General features: G+C 46.1%; 1 protein-coding gene across 5 annotated transcripts in view; it reads right to left on the reverse strand.

The window, feature by feature from the left end:
- The window catches only part of TFDP2 (transcription factor Dp-2), a 64,038-nt gene extending 56,286 nt beyond the window's left edge, over window positions 1–7,752 (reverse strand). For 2 of the 5 annotated variants that reach the window (XR_011326181.1, XM_069792217.1), the window contains exon 1: window positions 7,429–7,748. The gene's annotated coding sequence lies outside the window, so the exon portion shown is untranslated. Of the gene's footprint in view, window positions 1–7,428 lie in introns of all 5 variants that reach the window. The other 3 variants (XM_069792220.1, XM_069792218.1, XM_069792223.1) reach the window with 3 other exon arrangements.
- Window positions 7,753–8,658: the final 906 nt, after the last annotated feature.

An 8,658-nucleotide genomic window follows, 5' to 3' on the forward strand; every position in this document is an offset into this window, starting at 1 on the left:
TTACTCCCACTATTTGCCATATTTACTCTCACTGTTGTACATATTATTAAATGACTAGCAAAAGCACTGTTGATGGAGGCTACCAAGTATCTTGAATCCCAGAGATGAAAACAGGTCTGAGTGATGTACAAGAGACAAGAACACACAACACAGGAATAAAATCCAAAGCTGTAATCAAACTCTCCCCTAGATGGAAGTGCCCAAAGTTTCCATGCGCTTAACTACACTGCTGAGCCTCAAGTTCTGCTGCTTGTCCAGTCCTGACAGTGCTGAGACCCAAATCCCATCAACTTGGAACTAGATATTCCTTCCCTCAAGGAACTCAGTTTCTTAGGTATGCTCTTAGACATGCCCAATGTCATGCAAGTACTAGCAGTAAACTACATGTCTAAGAATAGGAGCAGCGCTCATGGCTTATTTCAAAATCAATGAGGTGAAGCATGTCCCTTATTGCTCAAATAAGGAGGACGTACATTAAACGTGGAATAATTCCCAAGTACTTGAACCTTTGAAGGCTCTTTTAATTCCTCAAACCAGCTTACTGTCATTCAAGATAAAGTATGTAGGGCTTGACATCAGAAAAGTGGATAACATTCATGCAGCACTTAAAAAAGTTAAGATCTAAAATTCCTTTTTGAGTTTTATAAACAACTTTTATCAGCACAGATATGCACAGATACATTTGGAATTAACAGAAATTTAGCTGCAGTTCTTTTAAGTACACAATCTATTCTATAAGCTCACCTTTTGTTCTCTAACTAGGTTTCTAGCCCAGAGTATTTTTCCATAGCTGACTACTATACAGGGAACAACATTTGGGAGTCTTACTGCTTCAGTGGAAAGAGGCAGGTACAACTTCCTTTCAGAGTAAAAAGCACACTGTATTTTCACAAACATATTTTTGCCTTAAGAAATTTCATTTTAGCAACAGACAGACGTTTGAAAAAAAAAATGTAGTGATTTATATGAATGACTAAAATATCTTAGTAAGACAGTCTTTGTGCAGTGCCAGTAATACATTAGCTCCTCTTTCAATTAAGCTCAGATGAAAAGAGCGTCTTTTTGACTACTGAGATTTCATACAAGCTTCTTGCTACCACCAGCTCGCATACTGTGTGATACATCAGAGAATGCTCTAGATATTAATCTGGTCTTGTAATGAGTTTTAATTTTGAGATTTTAAAATTTCCAGAGTTATCAGTACGTTGACAAATACATGGAACAGTTTAACCATCCTGCTGAGATACACTTTTGTCTACACCCCACAGCTGGAAGGATCTTAACATCCAATGAAATGAAGATAATTTTACATTTGGATTTAATTAAAGATCACCAAGTTATACAGAGATAAAGAACTTGATGATGGAGAGAGTCTTAGTAACTATTTCCTACATTTTCCTTAAAATTTGCTAATTTAATTTTAATTTAAAGCCATTAACTGTACTCTTGCATGGATTGAAGATTATGACAGTAATCACTCAAGGGTGAAGGTTACAAAAAATTTCATACTTCTTTAGTTATATTTCAGTACAAAGGCAAAAAGGGATTTTTGTAGCGATGCACAAGCTCTCAAATACTGATTACAGCATACACAATTACCTAAAGGGTACAATTCCATGAAACAAGTTGCGCTGATGTAAGATCCTACCCCTGCTATCATTGCTAAAAGGGATCTTCCGCTTTTCCCTACTTCTTCCACTTTCCATTCCTTCCCCACACCACATGGTCTCAATTCCCATTTCTACCTGACCCCCTCAGTGAGCCAATTTAGTTCTAATACTGTCAGAATAGCAACAATGGGGCTGAAAGGGGGAAGAAGAAAGTTTTCCATATGCTGCAACCCACTGACAGCTCAGATGACCATCTAAGCCTGTGCACAGGACAGGACAAGGTTTAGCAAGCTGTTTCATCTGATCAGTCTGGTTTGCAGAATAGCATCGTGACTCCATTTCTGAAAAAAAGCATTTATGATCTCCTGAAAATTTACTTATGGGTCAAAATGTCACAAAAGGTTGGATATGGTTTGTTTGTATGAAGACTACTCCATGCTTTTGAAGAGTTCACTGGAGTGTGTGCATGCTTCAAAAATCCATTAGGAAGAAGGGGGATGTTTTGTCTAGAGATCATAGGTTTCCCAATTTCTTAAACAGCAAGAAGCAGGACAAGTAATTTGCTTTTGACAGACAGCAGAAGCCTGCTGTTATACAGAATCAATACGCAACTTGCAATTTTATCAGTTGTATGTATGAAGTTACTGATTTAAAAAAAAAGTTTAAATGTATTTGCTATTGTAAGTTGAACTTTAAATAAACTGAAGCTTACGACAATTGGATTGCACATTTAAGAGAACAGAAATATATTTCTCAAGTTTCTCAAGTGTCAAGGTCAAGATTATAATGAAGGGAAAAGTCACCTAACTCTTTCCTTACAATAAATGGAGAGCCTGTGCACACAAAAGTTTTTGATTTCACTCTGGGGACATAAGCTCACTTTCACTTGCAGTTCCTAATCTCATTCGTAATTATTGGTCATGTTGCCACCATAATTTCTATTACAGGTCCATTAAAGTTATTCTGGTAATTAAAAATACTGCTTACGTGGAAAAAATTTAATACTTTGATGACCGTTATGGTTCACAAGTGACTTTTAATATGTTAATGCCTTGGCATTCACAAGCCTCAATGAGCAAATACTGATACATTTTCTTTAAGAGCTGCTACCAAGTTAAAGAATTCATCTATACAACTTCACTAGAAGTTCATAGTCTTAAAGACAGCGTGTACCTGTAGCAACGTGCCAATTTCATTCTGAACATATGACCTTATTTTTCTTGATTTTTTCCACTTACATCTTGGGCTGAAACTCCCAATAACAAAACAGTGAATGAAAATGGTCACTTATTCATGCACGACACATCTGCTAACACCTACCATGGGGAAACAGATTATGAGTTCCTATCAAAGCAACCTTTTCATGCACCCTGGCAGATGATATAGTCACCCGACAGAGGTTAGTAAGAGGCTCTGTTGAACAAAAGAACTAAAGAGGCTGTAAGACAGAACTGAATCATTTACTATTCCCACCCAAACCGAGACCAACTTGGCAGCAACAGGAACCTGATGAAACAGGAGAAACCTGACTTGCCAAACAGAGGAGCATGCCCTAACTTCCACAGGAAAAAAAATAAATTAAGTTGCAAGACCAGAATTACATTCACAAATGGACTTCAGTCTATAGAAGTTAACAAAAATTTCATGTTCGGGACACAGGCACTCTATTCACTGCCAGGAAAGAATCAGCTATCTATGAATAGGAGAAGCATAATCTCAACTACCATCACTGCTTCCTCTTACCACTGTTTGTGTAAAACATGATGGTCAGGGCCTATCTTACTGATTGAAATAATGTAAAACCAGTCAAAAGGAAAGGAACATCACCTTTATAAAATGGTTTATTCCTAGAAGCTGCGTTAACCAACACCATGTTTAGAAGTTTTGTGTAAAACTTGGCTGCTCACATCTATCAAATATCCTAAGGACTGTAAACCAGGACAATCACAATGCCACAACAATTCTGGATAGTGCCTTCAAAGATACCTCTAAAGGAGCCCCCTCTGCAATTCACGCTTAAGTGATTTGGGAAGTTAACAATATCAAGTTGTCCTCTACCCCTCTTTTAAATGTTATCACCAAGTCAGAATAAAGTTGTGCCCACACCTGAATTGCTGCAGTTCACAACCAAGCGTACTAACAAAAACAAACATTAATCTTTTTCCAGCTTAGTTTCAGTCTCTGTTGTGACAGCCAATACTAAATGTGAGCTGGCTAAAGCATTATCACCAAGTCAGTGCTGCAAAAATATAAAAATTTCCATAGGTTTCACTAAAGACAAATATTCTCAAAAGCGGCTTCAGTAGGCTGCGGATTTTGCAAACTGTGTTCTGAAAGGCAAAGAGTTTCTTCAACACTACTAAGTGAATAGCTAGATGTAGGAGAAGTTATTTCCAAATATCATCCCTTTTCATTAAATTACTATTCTGTATGTCACTAGAAACATGGTATGCTAGAAAGCTGTGCTTTTGTTACAGATTGTACTAATGCATATATTAGTATACACATTATTAGCATGTACTATATTAGAATATATTATAATATACAGTAGTCTTACAAACTGAACTATCATAGGCATACAGTTTCATTTGCTTAGACTGATTTTTATGCTATTAGTATTGGAAAGTATAAAAGTAAACTTCAACTGTCTCTAAGACCTTTACTGGAAACTATCACTGCACACATGAAATCAGTCAAAGGAGCAAAAAAGTTCCTTTAATGGAACTGCAACAGTAAGATCACTTACTACTGCCTCACCTTCTTGCAAAAGAGCTGTAGTCTACAAATCGAATAACGGGGGCAAAAAAAAGAGAATTAATTTCATTCTAATACTGGATGTTACAAAAACCACATGAAGAATCAAACCAGGAAGTTGTTACAAACTGTCACTGCCTACCACACCTGTGCCCTTTTACCATATTTCCTAGCATATACCTAAATTTTCAGATCCCACAACAGGTATTTATACTATCAGCTTTGACATAGCATGTGTACTATATTACCACACCAAGACATTTGGATTGTTTTCCATTGAATACCTAAAATTTTATTATAAGCCTGTCTAATTCCAGTGGCTTCTTGGCTTTGCACACATGAACTCCACAAGTCTATTTCCTTGCACCGGACTAGTCAGTTTATTTTCCCTTATTTAAGATTCACTGTTCATTCATTAGTAGTCATGTCCTCTGAATGTAATTGGAAAGGCAGAGGAGAAATTCTTAATCATTACACCAAGATGTAGAAAAAGCAAACAATTTAAGAAGTTGTCGCGTATTAAAGTCAACCCTCAGAATACTATTTTAAGGTAGCACATCAAGAGAAATGCAATTCCAGGAACTGAATTAGACTAGCTGTAACTAAAGAACTCATTCTGCTCCACATTAGGATGCATAAGTTTAACTATTACTTTCTACACAGTGTGGGCTGCAGCTTCACTCCCCTAACCATATCAGGTCACTATTCTTCTATTGCTTTTAGAAATTTGCACTAAACTTTCCTGTAGGCACAGTGAAGAGGTCTCCACATCTAAACTGAGTAACATTACAAATTCTTGAAGGGGATGGAAAGTTGGAATTTTGGTTCCTGTTTTTTCGCTAAACCAATAACAACACTTTTAGCCAAAGCCACTGAAAGATTTTCACTACGAGGGCGCTCACAACTGTCCAGGAAGTATGTCCAGATGCTCAAAAGGCCCCTACAGTAGTGTCCAACATATACAAGAGCAGACGAAAATAAAAGGATTCTCCTGTAGTATTGACATCCCTTGCAAAACAGCACTGTACCTTTTGCCCAGCTTAATTGTTTGACCTATCCCCTTTACACTGGATAGCTGCTGTCAAGTTACTGTATTGAAAACTGTACCTTATCACTTGTAAAGTGAGGTTGCTGTCAGAACCCTCTGCAGCAATAAAGAGCATTCCTACCAGTGGTGCATGTTTTCTGTAAAGTTAATTACATCAATATAGTACAAGTCCAAATGGTTTCTTTTTGTTGTGTTACAATAGCGATTCGTGTACAAACAGGAAGTGGTTAAAAGAAAGCCCAGTAATTTGACAGTGAAATAAGATCACTCTTAAATTCACCCATGAGACAATCTTGATAATATTTAATAATTTTCAGTTTTTTCCTTGCTATAGAACTAAATCATTTGACCTATTACTTCTTATTCTATAGGCACTAGACTCACTTCACAACAAGAAAGTTTTCAAAGGAGAAGAATTTGTCCTTTTTTTCCTCTTATGACCACCTCTCCTGCCAAGTCTTCTCTATAATGCAAACTTCTCCTTACTCTTTCATGTTTCTTCAAAGTGCTGTAGTTAGCACCCTATATGCTATTTTGAACAGAAGTTCCTGAAACTCGGTACTTCACTAGTACAAAACATCTTTGAGTACACATAGCATTGGCACAAATATGGGCGGTGAAATACAGTTCTGCATTTCTCTAATACTGATCATCCGTCACGAGTCTTTGCCCCGTACATACAAATCACACATTTTTTTGTGTAAGGCAAAATATAATAAAATGAACTAAAGTTAATTTGGGAAGGGTAAAGAAATGGAGAAAAAATTATTCATTTCTGTTTTAATAGCGTTAACTTACACTAGCACAAAATTATTTTTTAATCCAAGATTATATCAAGTTGCCATTAGTTACAACATCACACAACCTCCGATGTTTTGCCGTTTTCTGTCAGCATGTTTAAGCTAAAACAGTAATAGCAGCTGAGGGAAAAAAATAAAAAACACCTATCAGCTGTTTGAAGTATTAATGAAGGGTCATGAAATAACTGACTTCCAAGTTATGAAAACTGACCAAGCGATAACTTTTTAAAGTTTTGACACAGTATGTTAAATCGTATCAATTTAAACTATTCACTTTCTCTGTCATTCAAAAATTGACAGAGAAAACGAAAAGGCAAGTCCTTTCTACAGAGGCAAACAGCACAAGCTCCGATACATAGCTCGGCATCATCCCTTTACTCCATGAGGGAGCACCCTCTCAGATGCGGTTTTCTTCCGCATTTCAGGGAAGTTTGCTTATTCCGCATTTTGCTCCTATTGTTCGCGTTCTCAACTCCGAAAGACGGTATTTACATGCGGATTCACCTCTGCCGCCAGGCAGGGAAGGCCTGTAACTCAAAGGGCGCAGGAAGAGGCGTTCAGTCAAGTTCTGTCGTCGTTGCTGTCGGACTAACCCCCCCCGGTAAAACCCGCGAGTCAAAACAACGACGCTGGGAAGTTCAAGCCGTGCTCTGCACGGCCGCGAGCTTCGCCAGTCCCTTTCCGCACTCTAACCCCTCAAGGCGGGGGCCGGCCGCGCCCCCAGCCCGCAGCCCCCTGCCCGCAGCCCCCGGCCCCGCCGCGGCAGCCAGCCGGGGCCGCCCCGCTCGCCCCGCACAACACGCGCCGCCGCACCGGCCCAGGCCCGCCGCTCTCAGCGCGCTCCCCACAATGGAGGAGAGGGTGACCCGGCGGCGCGCAGGGCGGCTGTCACCCGCCAGACGGGCACGCCGCCGCCCCGCGGCCGCCCGCAGGTGTCAGGCACCGGCTCGCCTCCCTCCCGGGGCGCGGGAGGCGCCCGCCGCCGCCGCCTGCCCCGCGTGCGGCACGGCGAGGGCGGGGGGCGGCGACGGGACCGAGCCGCCAGACGGCGCGGGGGGGGGGGGGTTGGGGGGGGGGGGGGGCGGCGGCGGCGGCCGCCGTTAAACGCCGCGGGGCGGGGGAAGCGGCGCCCCGGCCCGCCGGGAAGAAAAGCGCTGCCCCTCCCTCACGGCCCCGCGGCAACCCCGCTCCCCGCCGCCCCCGGCTCCCCGCTCACCCGCAGGCCCGGCAGCGGCGAGGGAAGAGGGGGAGCGAAGGCGGCGGCGCGGGCCGGGCCTAGACAGCGGCGCGGAGGCGACGAGACGGCGACGGTCCCTTACCAGCCGCCGCGGCAGGGAGCCAGCCGCTCCGCCCGGCCCCGCGCGCCGACGACGCCTCTCGGCCGGGCCGGCGCCGCGCACCCGCCGCTCGCGAGGAGGCCCCGGAGACAGGAGCCCACCAGGGCCAGTCCGCGAGCCGCGGCGCGCGGCGGCGAGAGCGCTCCCAGCGCCTCCAGCTCGGCCCCCGCCGCCCGCGCCCCCCCCCCCCCTCTCCCCGCGCCCGGCCCCACTCGCCGCCTCGCTCCGCCGCCGCGCCGTGCTCTGCCCGGGTCCTTCTCCCCCGCACAAGCTTGGCGGCGTCTGGCGACCGGCTGCGCCCATTGGCGGCCGCACCACGTGAGGTCAGGCGCCCTCCCAGCGCTATTGGCTCGATCCCGTGTGTGTACACACGCCGCCCGCCAATCCACGGCGCGACGGCGAGGGGGGGCGGGGCGGAAGGGCGTGGCCGGCCGAGACCCTGGGCCGCCGCCGCCTCCCCTGACGGCCCCTGGGCGGCGCGCTCCGGCTGCCGGCGGGGGGAGCGCGGGGCCGCGGCGGCCGCGCGGTGCGGTCCGGGAGCGGGGGCCGGCCGCTGCGCGCGGGTGCGCGCTCGCTGGCAGCTCCCGCCGGCCCTACCTGCCCTCGCCGGCGCCCGGGTGCAGGCGCTGCCCTCCCGAGGCGGGGCGCTGCAAGTCGCCAGAAAGGAATCTCTGTTTGTATCGATACGCAGCGAACGGCGCCGCGGTGCCTGCAGACGCAGGCCTGGCCGGGCCGCGTCCCGCTCGCCTGAGCGGAGCTGGCGCGGTCGCGTCCTGGGGAGGCGAAGTTCAGCCCCGCCGCGGCTTCGGCCGGCTCAGGTGAAGGAACATCCCGGCCGCTGGGGCGGGGAACCCGGCTGCGGGCGACCGGGACGGTATTCGGCAAGCCTGGGACGCGGCTCCCTGCCTTAACGCGCCCCGAACAGCGCCGTGACTTCCTTCCTGTGAAACAAAGGCTGTCCTGGCAGACAAAGAGGGGACGGTGCTGCCGAGCCGCCACCTCGCCCGCCGCGGCGTAACTCGCGCAGAGCCGCCGCGGGGAGCAGCGGGCGCTGCTGCACGCAGCCCCGGCAAACCGAGGCCGAGCGGGAGGTGCAGGGCGGCGTAGTA

This window comes from Haliaeetus albicilla, chromosome 9 (assembly GCF_947461875.1).
Source record: "Haliaeetus albicilla chromosome 9, bHalAlb1.1, whole genome shotgun sequence".
Taxonomy (NCBI): domain Eukaryota; kingdom Metazoa; phylum Chordata; class Aves; order Accipitriformes; family Accipitridae; genus Haliaeetus; species Haliaeetus albicilla.